This window comes from Haliotis rubra, unplaced genomic scaffold, assembly GCF_003918875.1.
Source record: "Haliotis rubra isolate DU_JTF1 unplaced genomic scaffold, ASM391887v1 Scf16, whole genome shotgun sequence".
Lineage (NCBI taxonomy): Eukaryota > Metazoa > Mollusca > Gastropoda > Lepetellida > Haliotidae > Haliotis > Haliotis rubra.
The window spans coordinates 2,670,094-2,686,193 of NW_025765558.1; positions in this window are offsets into that span (position 1 = coordinate 2,670,094).

The following is a 16,100-nucleotide window of genomic DNA, read 5'->3' on the forward strand; positions in this document are numbered from 1 at the left end:
TAACATGGAACCAACAAAAACAATTTATTTTTTTCATCGGAACACTCTGGCTTTGACACGTGCGGAGTTGCCTTGTAGGAGTGTTGTTTCTCACAGTGAGTTCTTATGGCGTTAGAGATACAGAATATTTTCAGTTAGACTTACAACTAGTCTCTGAAATGAAAACATATAATACTGAAAAAAGTTCATAGTAAAAAAAATATATATAATGAAAAGGAGCCCTGAGACTTTCTTCATTTTCAGAAGCTGAAGCTGAGGAAATCTAGAAATCTAGACTTGTGTGGGCTTTCTTGGATATATTTGCTTCAGGGTCTGTACGAGAGACTAATTTTCAGTGTGCGAAATAGTTTCCTAATTTTCTAGCCAGTCGGGCTTGCTAAGACTAACAACTAGTCTCTGAAATGAACATATTTTACTGAAAAAAGTTCATAGTAAAAAAAATATATAATATAATGAAAAGGAGCCCTGAGACTTTCTTCATTTTCAGACTGAAGCTGAGGAAATCTAGACTTGCCACATTTTCTAGACTTGCGTGGGCTTTCTTGGATATATTTGCTTCAGGGTCTGTACGACAGACTAGGGCTTGATATGCCTGAAAGTTACTAGCCCACAAAATAATTCACCAGCCCGAAATATAGACAGCCATTGAGAGAGTCTGAGCTAGGCATCTGTTTGACATCATGAACAGGGATATACACACAAGCGATAGTGACGATGCATGCTCCATGTCAGACTGACGCTTAGTCCCTGAATATCTATTAGGGGTGGGTATTGCAGAGAAGTGTGTATTTTCTTATTGCGATATATTGCGATTTGAAAGCATATATTGCGATATGTTTTGCAATATATTGCAAGAAGTATTTTTAAACAAAAAACTACTATAATCGAGTTAATGCTTGACTTATAAAGCATGAACACAACAAAATCACTATGCTTGATTAAGCTTTAATAAAAACTTTTAAACATGACAAAATAAAAATGTGAATAATATTTGGCACAAATGAAACAAGGAAATATCCGAAGACTTCCGAGTGTTACGAAGTTTTCCGAATGCAAGTCAAATACCGGCTTTCGATCAGCGTATTGCAATACGTATCGTTTTCATGTCTGCACCGGTAAATACCAGTAAACCGGTTATATTGCGCAGCCCTAATATCTATCATTTTATTAGTAACAAATAAACCCATTTGAATTGAAAAGTGAGTTGAGAGATTCCTGACCAGCCCATTAAGCTTCTAATATGATGAACATTTTTATCAGGCCATAATCTTGCATAATTTTAAATTGTATAATAACTTAACAAGCGGGAGAGAGTGATATATTTACACAATGACCCCATGAAAATTCACTAGCCAGTCGAGCCAGTAACTATGGAGATTTACTGGCCCGACTGGATTTTTACTAGCCACGGACGTGCTTCTCGTAAAAGGCAACTGACGAGACCGAGTGATCGACTTGGTTGTAGTTTGTCTCACAGCCCTGAACCACATTATTTCCTCTTCTACCAAGCCCTTTCTGCAGTAACCGCCTGCGTGGTCGCGGGTTCGATTCCCGACCGCGTCATACCAAAAGACGTTAAAATATGGTACTTGTTGGTCCCTGCCTGGCGCTCGGTATTAATGGGTACAACAAGGACTGGTCGGCTCGGAGTCAGTATAATGTGTCTGAGTGGGGTATTCATGCTTCACTGCGGCATGGTATCTCAGTGGGCTAGCACTATAAAACAAGCTTCAGTCTGGGCTAGTACAAGCAGCCGCACATACACATACACCCGCATGCACGTCGTCATATGAGCGAAATATTCTCATGCACGACGTTAAACCCAATTTCACCTCACCTCACCTTTCTGCAGTTCTAAAGCCCTAAACAAAGCAAGTCTAGATTTCCTCAGGTTCGAAATCTCACATCTCACTGGGCCCCCTTTTCAGTTTAAAAAGGGACTGTTTGTTTCTGCCAAAATTATATCTATTTATAGACTAAGGGTTAGTCTAACTTGGTTGATGAATGTCATCGTACCCCAATGCTTGTCGCAAGAGGGGCGACTAGCCGGAGCGGGTGGTGAGGCCTGTTGACTTGGTTGATGCACATCATCATATCCCACTCAATGCCGACCCCTGAAGATCCGGGGTAGAATAGGTCTTCAGCAACCCATGCTTACCACAAAAGGCGACTATGCTTGTTGTAAGAGGCGACTAACGGGATCGGGTGGTCAGGCTCGCTGACTGGGTTGACACATGTCATCGTATCCCACTTGCGCAGATCGATGCTCATGCTGTTGATCACTGGATTGTCTGGTCCAGACTCGATTATTTACAGACCGCCGCCATATAGCTGGAATATTGCTGAGAGCGGCGTAAAACTAAACTCACTCATTCACCCAATCAATGTTAATGCTTGTCGTATGAGTGGTCAGTTGTGCTGAGCTAGTCTCACAGTCCCTCAACCACATTATTTTCCCTACTGTCTAGCCCTCCCTGCAATGCTAAAGCCCTAAATGAAGCAAGTCTAGATTTACCCAGGAATCTCTCAACTCACTTGGGCTCCTTTTCAATTCAAATGGGCTTATTTGTTACTATCAAAATGATATGTATTCAGGGACAAAGCGTCAGTCTGACATGGAGCATGCATCGTCACTATCGCTTGTGTATATATCCCTGTTCATGATGTCAAACAGATGTCTAGCTCAGACTCTCTCAATAGCAAGTCTCTTAAGCAAGCGGGGACCTGAAAACATTCATACCATCAAGCGTTAACGGACTGTGCAATGTGAAGTTTCCTTGGGATGGTAAAGTCTTATCTCATCTTATCTTATCTTATCTTATCTTAAACAACCACGGACAAAAATGTCACACACTAATTTTCTTCATCTCTCACAAAAACGAACACACAATAAACAATCATTCGTGGCATTATTCAAACCAGACACCATATAATCTATTATATGGTCTCTGTTCAAACGAATAATACCGTTTATGGAGATTTCTTCTGCAGCGTCTATCATTCATTTGTAAATATATAATCTAACTTCTAAATATGACTGCAACGACACCCACCATCAGTCATTTAACATTGTTTCAGAACGTTACCCTTTCGCCAGACGACGCAGCGATATTCGTCACGCGCCAGTCTCGTGGAGCAGACGAAAACACCAGCGGGGTCCTGATTTGGGCGGGAAATAAACAAGGCCGTCGAACAGACGATGGAATGTCAGGCGACCCAGGTAATTGGGTTAGTGGGACGGTGGTGCGACGAACCATCTGGCGCGGAACGGGCAAAGTCATTCAGCTACCGCGACTCGCCTTCAACAGCTCACCCTCCAATCGCCTGATGTTGTCAACTGGCTTAGTTTCTGAAGAATGTGCATTCCTTCCTTAATTCAGTGATCATATTGTCGGCGAATGTGTCTGGAGCAGACCGCCCCGATGGCGCATGCAGTTGTATCAAGGCGGATGTATAAATCATGCATAATTGAATTACAGACATCTTAAACTAATATTTTGTATGCGTTAGAATAATTGCTATCAAAACGAATAAAGAGCAATGTTAATTTTCAGAGGAAAGGGATATCATTATCTTTGTATGATCTGCTCATTTTCGTCATGTTCGTGATCAGTGTTTTCGTGTTTTGTGTTTTTAAAACGAAACACAAAAAATAAAGATATGATGCTTAAGTCAGTATGGCCTGCACGAAAGGGCTCATTGCTTTTTCCTATTGTGAGGCATGTGTAATTTCCTTTCTGTAAAAACGTGGCGTTAAATGTCCTTAAGAAATATCCCAACCACCACTGGTCCTCAAAGGTTGATCCTTACATTGCCATTACATAAATTGGCTTAGAGATAATTAGGTGGAGTCGACAGAACACTTAGTTTCATGTTTTGGGTTATCAATATGTTAGACAGGAAGCTATCAATTTGGTTTATTTGAGACAAACAAAACAGACACGTTATATGCAAAGACGGATACGGACTCCTCTCAAGTCATAAAGTAAACGATATAAATAGAAGTAATGGCACACAATGTGCTCCCGCCCCTCACCCCTAAACCCAGAACAAGATATATAGATCAAAACAAAAACAAAACGAAACGTGCCTACGGTTCCTTTCTGTTCGTAAAAAACAGACAGAAAGGTCAAAATTTGACCAAGAAAAATTTACCGCTTCATTTACAATCCCAAGCATTTGGGTATAGATCGGCTGTGTGGAAATAGGCTGGTTTAGACAAAGCAATCCCGTGATTAACATCATATGGTTTAATTGAATTAATTTGTTTACTAAGTGATTTGCTTTGTACTAAAGGTCAGTGTTGACGATGGATAGGTTGAAACAGAGTAGTAGCCTAGTTGATACCAACTTCACGGACGCTAGACAATGTCGCCCCATTTCGTTACATGGTAGACACGTGAATACCACATCTTTGGATCCCGGTTGCATCATACATCATTGACCTTTCCTTTTGTAGAGCAACATACATTTCACAATACACATTCAGGGCTGGATAGCAATAAGCCTTGTTCCTATAATGGATAGCATATGTGAGACATGTCGGAGAGGTAGATTCCCAAACCGGCATGGGGCAGAAGGAGTACTGCATCACCTTTACGTGGTACTTCAAGGTCACGGTGACTGGTTATGACGATGGCCTAGTAACAAGTATGGGTGCGTGCATACTTTTACTGGCGACATCATGGCTGATTTCACTTTGAACGCAAACGAGGTTTCCTTCTGACGTAAATGGGATTATGTGATACTGAGTAAAAGTCATAATTGTGATAGCGTTACGTCAGGTTGAGGTATATTCCTGTCTTTCAAGTGCGATTAAGCCTCGCCACCAGGATGTTCGAGAATGGTTTGGTTGGTTGGTTGGTTTCGCCGATTGGCTGGGTTTGAAGGTTGATCGGTTGGTTTGGTTTGTTGTTGGTTGGTTTGGCTGGATTGTTTGTTGGCTGGTTTGGGATGATTGGCTTGGATTGATAGGTTGGTTGGTTGGTTAGCTGGGTTGAGTGGTTGGCTGGGTTGAGTGGTTGGCTGGCTGGCTGTTTAAAGCAGCACTCTATATTACAATCCAGTGATTGACACCATCACTATAGGGATAACGATGACGTGTAGCAACCCACTTGGCAAGACTGACCACCCGATCCTGTTAGTCGTCCAAACGACAAGCATGGGTTCCTGACGACCAATTCAAGGGAACCCGTGAAGATCTGGGTTAGAATATTGATCTTCAGTAACTCATGCTTGTCGTAAGAGGCGACTAACAGGATCGGGTGGTCAGGCTCGCTGACTTGGTTGACACATGTCATCGGTTCCCAATTGCGCAGATCGATGCTCATGCTGTTGATCACTGGATTGTCTGGTCCAGACTCGATTATTTACAGACCGCCGCCATATAGCTGGAATATTGCTGAGTGCGGCGTAAAACTGAACTCACTCATTCACTCACCAATTCAAGGGAAGGGTTAAGGGCTCATTTATTATCAGAATTTTGTTAATATTTGTGAAATATTATCATAATCATATACTAGTATATATACTCTTTAAAAGTAAGTAAAAGCTGAATTTTAAGTTTGGATAGGAAGTGTAAGCGTTAACAAACTTTTCAAACACATACATATCATGATAACATTATCACCACCCATAAACACAACGCATTGGATGCATGCACGTGCACAACGCAGTATCCCCATACACGTGCATGGGGTGTCATTCTTGATTTTGATGATTTTCAAGAAGGTCGATAAATCACTGTAGACCAATAATTTTGACAATCATCTGCATCACATACTTGTTAGTTGTTTGTTGCTAGCTGATTTGTTGGGGTTTTTTTGTTTTGTTTTTGGAAAATGAAAATCGTACACATGCAAATTTCACGTCATACACCAATCATCTTTCAAGAGCGATTACTGTACAAACAAATAACTATGGTCACAAGGAAGTGCAAGTGGTGATGCACTTTCAACGCTTTCATTATCATCATATCAACATTGATTGATATCTCCCATTTATTAAAAAAATTTAATCGTAAATAAAAAATGAAGTTCCCTAATTGTTTAAGAGTATATATCCTTTGGCTTTTCAAATGGGCGCCTGCTGTAATGTATAAATATTTGTACTGTATTTGTTCATGTAGGTTCATGTAACCATCCTCGTTGGAAGTCACGACCACAACTCTAAAAGTACATTGCGATCGGTATCAGATATACATCTCTCCCCCATTACATTACATCTCTCCCCCATTAGGAGGAAAAGCCATTCAATGATCATCAGCGGGATATCATCTCGGGTTTCGTGTGTGTCCAGCGCTATGGTTGAGAGAATATTCATTCGTTTTCATGCATGTTAAAAGTACATTGCGATCGGTATCAGATATACATTATAGGATGTATACAATGTTGCTTAAATTCACTGTTGGCCAGTATTGTGGTTGATGTGATCTGGTATAGGTATGAAGCCCACGGACGCGTACACACGCACATACGCACATACAAAATCATTCAAGGAGAATTGTGACGAAGGGAATGAGTGAGTTGAGTTTGATGCCTCATTGACCACATAATTCATTATATGTGCCAGTTGATTTTGGTAAGGTGGGTGGGTTTAATTTTGCGGGGGGCGGCGGGGTAGCCTCGTGGTGAAAAGCGTTCGCTCGTCACGCCAAATACCCTGGTTCGATTCCCCATATGGGTACAAGCCCATTTCTGGTGTCCCCCTCCGTGATATTGCTGGAATATTGCTAAAAGCGGCGTAAACCTAAAACTCACTCACTCACTCACTGGGGACACCCGAAATGGGCTCCACATATTGTACCCATGTGGGGATTAGAACTCGGATCTTAGGGGTGGCCAGCGAACGCTTTAACCACCATGCTACCCCACCTGCCAGTTCCGTTTCCATCTGAGTGTTTGATTAAATCCAGGTGTGGTGCTGGCAAACCAAATCAGATGACATCTGGGATTCGAACCCACGTTCACAGATTTTTCTGACACGCCCAAGGTATCTCAGACGACGGGTCAATGAAATACGCAAGTGTATGTTGCACCTCAAGGGTAAATCGCTTCTCGAACTTCAATTAACCCACTTTTGTAACACAATGAGGGGCACTCGCCTCACAGGTCTCGACACGCTAGCCAGACTTGCAGGAAAATAACACAATAAACTCTGATGTCCCAGCACGCCATTACATTTTATTGAGCGTAAGTATAGTCAAGGTTACGGGCAACATGTTGATAAACGCATTGGAGAACATAAATAATACCGTCAACTAGGTCAGTACACGGTAGGTAACCCTGACCTACTTACTCCAGAACGTGGGAGGAGAGGGGGAAGGGGAGAAGCCAGAAATACAAGCCCGCGTTCCACAGATATAGCTCTGTTGAGAGATGCTGGGCGGAATCTACATGAAAACACGCACGAACACGTGTCCTCTACGCCCTAACTTTCAAATGTTCCCGTTTTGTGGCGCATGCGCATATAGTCTATGCGGGTGGTCATGCGTCTGGCCTTACGTAAATGTAGTTCCGTCTTGGACTCTGTTTCCATGACCATATCTGTCTTTGGGTGTGTCGTATCTTAACGTCTTTGTAAAACGGTGTATTTGTCGTGAGTGTCTGTCATGATCATGTTAGCATGACTATGTTTGTTTCTCTTTAGGTTTGGCGAATGTTAGTATGACTGTGTGTGTGTCTCTCTCTCTGTGTGTGTGTGTGTCTCTCTCTCTGTGTGATACAAGATACAAAATATTTATTGCGCAAACGTGCCATGGAGAAACAGTGACAATACTATACAAACTACATTAATGTGTCTGTGTGTCTGTCTGTCTGAGTGTCGTCAGGCGTGGCGTATCTTCGCGCTGTTTAGCACGACTATGTGAGTCTGCCATGACTATGTTAATTCTCTGCACGTGTGACGTTAGCCTAGTCTGTCATACAGACCCTGAATCAAATACATCCAAGAAAGCCCACGCAAGTCTAGAAAATGTGGCAAGTCTAGTTTCCATAGATTCTGAAAATGAAGAAAGTCTCAGGGCTCCTGTTCATTATCTGTTATTTTTTTACTGTGGCCTTTTGTTTTCTGTAAAATATGTTCATTTCAGAGACTAGTTGTTAGTCTAACCCTATCTTTGCTCTAAGGCTGTACTGAATGCCAAGCCCATGGATGTATAGTAATTCTATCCTTCGAACAAGCAAGTCTATATAAGTACCCGGTACTGGACCCAAGTCTGTTATTTATTTATTTTTTAGAAATTATCATTTAAACAATTAGTTTTTACCTTAGAGACTTGTGCAAATCTAGTGTGAAATATGTAACTGTCAGAATGACGGTGTATGTTCATGTATGTCTGTGTGTCCGTCCGTCTGTCTGTGTGTCCGTCCGGCTGTCTGTGTGTCCTTCCGGCTGTAGGACTGACGTAGGCGTCACTGTAAGTAAGCACCACCATGTGTGTCTGTCTTTAAGTATAGCATGTCTTCGCCGTTGTAGCACGACCAATAGACTAACGCTTAGCCTCTGAATATATATAATTTTGATTGTAACAAATAAACCCATTTAAATTGAAAAGGAGCCCCAGGGCGACTAGAGATTCAGAACCCGAAATCTAGACTTGCTTCATTTAAGGCTTTAGCATTGCAGGGAGGGCTAGATAGTAAGGAAAATAATATGGTTAAGGGACTGTGAGACAGACTACACGAGTAACATCTAGTCTCTGAGATAAACATATTTGATAAAAACGGTTCCTAAATAATAATAAGAAGAAAATATAATGAAAAGGAGCCCAGAGATTTTCTTCATTTTCAGATGAAACTGTGGTCATCTAAACTTGCCACATATTTAAGACTTGCGTGGACTTTCTTGGATATATTTCTTTCAGGGTATGCATGACTGACCAGCACGACTTGTATGTGTCTATTTTTCCATTTTCGATATTTTTCATTTTAAACACAAAATCTGAACAAGCCTTTTGAGTGAGAGAGTGAGTTTTAGTTTTACGCCGCTTTTAGCAATATTCCAGCAATATCACGGCGGGGGACACCACAAATGGGCTTCACACATTGTGCCCATGTGGGGAATCGAACCCGGATCTTCGGCGTGATTAGCGAACGCTTTAACCACTAGGCTACCCCACCGCCCCTCTACAGGCGTAGAAATCAGATCTGTGACGTGAAAATAAAGTCTTGCTGTTCATACACACATTATATAATTATGTTCCATAAAGTCGCGTGACGAACGAATGCTTTAACAACTAGGCTACCCCACCGCCCACCAGCATTTGAAGACATCGACCATGGTATATTCTATACCAGATATTGATGAAGGTCTAAGTACAATAAGATACGTGACTGAAATGCAAGTCATTTTAAGGATTGACCCTCGATCCAGGTCCCGTTACATCAGGTATGTGAGCGAGTACGTTTTTGGCAAATGTCCAGCGAGATCACTGCGACTTACACTTTCTCACGACGAGTTTCACACGTTGTTGACAGGCCAACCCGGATCATGACTCTGACGAGCAGCCGCTGACCTTCCCAACCGAACCATTGCATAGACGGATGTACGTGTGTCCACGCTGTAAACGCCATACTTTGTTGGTCAGAGTTGCGTCCCTTTGCTAGCTCGAATCCCAGAACCGCCTTACTAATAACTCTCTCTCTCTCTCTCTCTCTCTCTCTCTCTCTCTCTCTCTCTCTCTCTCTCTCTCTCTCTCTCTCTCTCTCTCTCTCTCTCTCTCTCTCTCTCTCTCTCTCTCTCTCTCTCTCTCTCTCTCTCTCTCTCTCTCTCTCTCTCTCTCTCTCTGGGGCGGTGGGGTAGGGTAGTGATTAAAGCTTTCACTCGTCACGCTGAAAACGCGGGTTCGAATCCCCACATGGGTACAATGTGTGAAGCCCATTGCTGGTAACCCCCGCCGTGATATTGCTGGAATATCTCTAAAAAGCGGCGTAAAACAATACTCACTCATCACTCTGTGACGGCTAATTAGACGCCCATAGTTCAACCAATAGTGACACTCGTGACAGTAGAAACTGAGGCATTCTTTAGGCTATTTAATGACACTACTGATTGTGGCTCTACTCAAGGGCAACATGTAGGACACGTCAGATCTCCCGATATCATAATCTAATGTAAGGCAACAGGGTATGTCACAAATGGTAATTTATGAATTACCAGATGACAACTTAACCTAACCTACATGTGTGAAAAATATAGATTAATGTATTTCAAGTATGTTACACTATTTTTATAAATGCGACTCAGTGTAATGATGAATAATGTATTAATATTTCTAGCATGTGTTTCATTATACTTCCCAGCTGGCCTTAATTAGGTTTGGGTGGTTTTGTCGCTTTGAGACTCATTTCCACTGTATGCCAGTCTCTGAATATATGTAATTTTGATAGTAGTAAATGAGTGAGTTTAGTTTTACGCCGCACTCAGCAATATTCCATCTATATGGCGGCGGTCTGTAAATAAACGAGTCTGGACCAGACAATCCAGTGATCAACAGCATGAGCATCGTTTTACGCAATTGGGAACCGATGACATGTGTCAACGAAGTCAGCGAGCCTGACCACCCGATCCCGTTAGTCACCTCTTTCGACAAGTATCGATTACTGGAAATCAATTCTAACTCGGATCTTCACGGTTTGATAATAACAACTAGTAGTATTCCCATTTAAGTCCCAGTGAGGTGGGAGATAATGAACCCAAGGGGATCTAGACTTACTTCATTTAGGGCTTTAGCATTACAGGGAGGACAAGGCAGTAGGGAAAATAATGTGGTTCAGGGACTATGAGACAGATTATTTGCCATCGTTAAAGCCCTTGTCGGGATTTTTATCATTGCGTATTTCGAAATCTCAAGCAGGAGGTGTGGTATATGACGGACAAGGTCAAAATATCGCTCACAATGACAAAGCATAATGTTTAAACCATATTTCATAAATATTTTTTGTAAAATATCATGTATAGAATAAGAACAATTTTTATGGATTTAGAACTTCTTTATTCTGTAAAAAGGAGACGTTTCGACATAGATGCTAATGTCGTTGGCAAGCGAGGATAATTGAAATTGTCGTTTCATTTGTCACAGGGAATATATTAAAAGTTGTGTCTTTCTCTCGGGAGTAATACTGTGTGATGTAGCAGTGTTATATAAACGAGCCTGTAGGACCGGTTACCGAATTACGCGATATTCATATATCGGCGGACTAGTGGCGCCCAGTGGCAGCAAGAGTTGTATACTCCCCAGGGAGTTGAGATTGATAATACGATGTGCCGTTGAGATTGACATCCAATGATCGAGGGAAAATACCAGTGCCTTGAGCATGCACCAGTTGCGTGGATATGTGCGCTATATAAATATACTATAATAATAATAATAATAATAATCAAAACAACATGTTTCAGCTTCACCCAGTGTATCATTGAGGGAATCGAACACAGGCTAAGGTGAAAGACCAAAGCTTCATCCAATCACCCACTGCCCTTTCTACCAAGTTAAGTCTTAACCTTGCAAACAATACATTTGCATTTTGCCTACTTAGGATGTGAACGTTTAGATTTTTGTTGCCGCTTTCAGCAATATTCCGGCTATGTGGCGGCGGTTTGTAAATATCGAATCTGGACGAGACAATGTAGTGATCAACAGCATGAGCATCGTTCAACGCAAATGGGATACGATGACACGTGTCAACCGATCCCGTTAGTCGCCTGTTATGACAAGCATGGGGTGCTGAAGATCAGTTATGAAGATCAGTTCTCACTCAGATCTTCAAGTTTGAAATGAAAATGAGTTGTGGAGGAGTGGGGTTGTAAAAGTAGCCTATTCCTGGTGATATTCGGCCCCCTCCGTGGTGTAGTGGTTAGAACGTCCGCCCGGAGAGCGGAAGGTCGCGGGTTCTATGCCCGACCGCGTCATACCAAAAGACGTTAAAATATGGTACTTGTTGGTCCCTGCCTGGCGCTCGGCATTAATGGGTACAACAAGGACTGGTCGGCTCGGAGTCAGTATAATGTGTCTAAGTGGGGTATTCATGCTTCACTGCGGCATGGTATCTCAGTGGGCTAGCACTATAAAACTAGCTTCAGTCTGGGCTAGTACAAGCAGCCGCACATACACATACACATACACACGCATGCACGTAATCATATGAGCGAAATATTCTCAAGCACGACGTTAAACCCAATTTCACCTCACCTCACCTCACCTCACCTCACCTGGAGATGTTCAATAATGTTATTATTTGGTCTCTGGATATTCTGTATATTGAAAAGAACATATTTTGGTCAAAACGATCCGAAACGAACTGTTTTCCCTCTAATAAGAAAGTTGGTTGATTTATTTTGAAGTGCTGACAGCGCTGTCTCAATTACAAAACACAGTCTCTCAGCACGCAGTATCACGAGCAAGTCGTGCACGTATTAACCCGGATGTACTATATATAGAATATGTAATTCGCCGGAATATTTCACGGAATCCGTGAGTCATGTGAACCTTCAGCTGTACAGTGAAGCCTTGACCCATGACCTTGGTGGATGACAATTGGATTTCCGAGAAATATTCCCCTTAGAGCTACTCCCCTATCGACCAAGTACAAAGTCCAAGCTTGTGCAGTATGTGAGATATGGTTTAAAACAGGTGCGTTGAGAGTGCAGCTTGCCTTGGACTTTGGTCAATCGCTGACATAAGAGGGTCATAAAAAGTCGGGCTTATCAACTCAACCCACGTCAGGATCCAAAGTCTGATTGCTAGTATATTTTGTTCCACTTGAGAGCAGTGGTATAATCAGTATCAAGCCGACTGGAAGGCCAAAGGTGAAATGTTGTAAACTTATCTCTTTGTACTTGAGAGTTTTGACGGTTGGTTGAGCTTATAGGATACACTTATGATCATTTATCATTGAGGGTTACAGAGCGGTGTTCGTTCGTCGCGCAGAAAACCCGGGTTCGATTCCCCACGTGGGCACAGTGTGTGAATCCTTTTCTGGTGCGACCGCACTGATATAACTGGAATGTTGCTGAACGTAAAACCTTAGTCGCTCACTCCAATATGTAAAACCTTAGTGGCTCACTCAATATGTAGTTATGAACACGTAGCAGTATTGGATTGGTAGTAGTAGTAGTAGTAGTGGTGGTGGTGGTAGTCGTCGTCGTCGTGGAGCAAATGTGATAGTAGAAGTAGCAGCAGTGTTAGTAGTAGTGGAAGTAGTAGTAGTAGTGACAGTAGTTGTGGTCGTAGTAGTAGTAGTAGTAGTAGTAGTAGTAGTAGTAGTAGTAGTAGTCGTCGTGGAGCAAATGTGATAGTAGAAGTAGCAGGTGGATGTGATATAGTTATAGCGGTATAGTGGCGGATGAATATGTATAAATAAGGTTGTAAGAGCAATGTCGTTTCTGTGGTTCTCGCTTATGTAATGTCAAAATAAATATTGTTGTTGTTGTTGTTGTTGTAGTAGTAAGGCAGTCGATCACATCTGAAACGAATATGTCTCGACGAACAACCTTTGTGTCACAGCCATGCCGTGTCGCGTGACTTAATATGGGTCACATCCAAGGTTGTGAAACAGGGCTTAGTGGTTTCGAGGTCGGGTAGACAATGACAGCCAAGGCGGCGGCGCAAGCAGAACGACTTACAGGTAGAAGTGGGTTACACAATGAGGATTAACACAGCCTTGACCTTATGTTTAAAATGTCGAAGAAGGTGCTCTTTAAAGTGCGCGATGGGTTCAGTTACTGGTCATGGTATTTCACGCGTCCACTCGCGAAGGTTGTGAACAACTCGCCACGCCCTTAGGTCTACGTGACGTATTTTCTTTTTAGCGGTACATTTTTTTAGCGGTACGTCGGGACTAATGCGAAGACAATCTCGGATCGCTGCGTCATTGTTATGAGAGACGATGAGATCTTAATCTTCTACGGAACAGAGGTTTATCTTTAATGTTGATCTTGTTTTTGTCTTTTTTTTTAATGGATCGTTGACTACGAATTCGACATTGAATGGTAAATTAAGCTGTGGGAATGTTTGAGGGAATTTTCTGTCACTTCGCGATCACGTGGAGGACGAGTGTTGGTATCAGTTGTGTTTGCTCTTTATGAAATTTACGTGGGAATTTAAAGTTTATGATCAAACGATAGCGTAATAAAACAAATGTTTGGGAATTACTTTAATCTTTATATGATAGACATGTAGTATTTTATTGTTCTTTGTATTTTTTAGTTTCAATATTAGTCAGGTGTTAGTTTTGTTTTCATCCCAAAATATCAGCTTCGCACAAACAAGAAGCGCTGTGTACAGAGGCCAACGCCCAACACCAGGGCTGCGACAGAAAGTGAAGCGGCTTGGTATAAGGGAGGTAACTCTTGTCCCTGAAATGTGTTCCTATCTGTCATGCAGATACATGGACCATTATCGCTGCATTAATGAATTCTTCGCAGTCAGTCTGTTTCACAGTTGATAAATTGAACACGAAGTCTTATTGTAGTGAAACAGTTGCTGTAATCTGCCATTAAGGTAATTATCGGGTCATTTTCACTCAAAACATAACCATATCAAGGCTTAGCTTGGTGATGTACAAATATCACTTGCTGTTATTACACACATCTGCATGTGACGGTGGTTTGACGGTTCTCCAAGATTCTGTGCGTGGTAAAGCCAGTTTCTTGTATTCCCCGCCATGACCTTGCGGCAGTGGCATAAATATATACTCACTCACTAAACTTGAACTGTCAGAGTGAGTGAGAGAGTGAGTGATTCAGATTTTACGCCGCTTTTAGCAATATTCCAGCAATGTCACGGCGGGGGACACCGGAAATGGGCTTCACTCATTGTACCCATTGGGGAATCGAACTCGGGGTTCGAACTCGAACGCTTTGGCCAGTAGGATTGTTTGAAAATATTTTATTCAGTGTTTGTCATGGATTGGGCATAAGTTATGTAACTTATTACCGCCCGCGCCCCTCGGAAACACGAACAATAATGAATGGACGTAATGAATGGACATAATAATATTAAGACATATTATTGATTTATCAAAGCGCTTACTTCGTACAATGTATTTATGCACATGTCTGAAGATATTTTCATTAATAGTATTTGGCAGAGCAGGGTTGCCGTAAAGAATGGTATCAATGTTTAAGTGAACTTTTGATAGTTCAAAGTCTTGCTTCAGATCAAAACGACAACTGACAAATTTTTGACATTTTGAAAAGAAATGGTTAGCATCTTCCACCGGAGCACCACAATTGCAAGCTCTACTCTCTGATAGATTCACACGAAACAGATATGCATGTAATGAACTACACGAATGTCTTAACCTCGTGTGTAGTATATTTGTCTTTCTTTCAACAAATAGAAAATATTTTTTAACCTTGTCATTTTTTCCAGATAACTTTGATTTAAACGATGATAATGAATTTGTACATTTTGTTAAAGAGGAGAGAGCATTCCATAAACTTGCAGAATCATAAATAAATGACTTTTAGAGAATTGAGGTGCGAAATTTAGGAACAGCCAAATCTGATTTGTTACGCAAATTGTATCTGGAAATGGTTTCAGTAAAAGGTGGAAGTAAATCTATCAGGTAATCAGGAGCTTGCATGTTAACAATTTTGTAGAATGTACAGAGTTTCCTTTGTGTTCGTCTAACTTTCAATGGCAACCAACCAGCTTCACTGTATAAACTATATCTTGAAGCGAATTTAGGCAATCCGGTTACAATTCTTGCTGCTTCAAGTTGTAACATTTCAAGTTTATCACAAATATAGCTAGGGCAATTATCCCAGACCTCAGATGCATATTTTAAAATAGGCCTAATATACATTTCATGCATACTAGGAAGGATATGTCTAGGTAATACGTACTTTAGCGTCCGTAATGAGGAAACATATTTGAGGCATTTTCTATTACAGCAGATACATGATGAGACCATTTTGTATTATCTGACAAGATGACAAAAGCCAGTAGGAAACGCACCCCCTACCCGCCCCACCCTTGAACTGTCAAAGTGAGTGAGTGAGTTAAGATTTTAAGTCACCGGCAGTATTTCAGCCACGGATTATATTTACTTTTTAATTGAATGTATCTTTGTTTATATTGTAATTCATTTGTTTCGAAA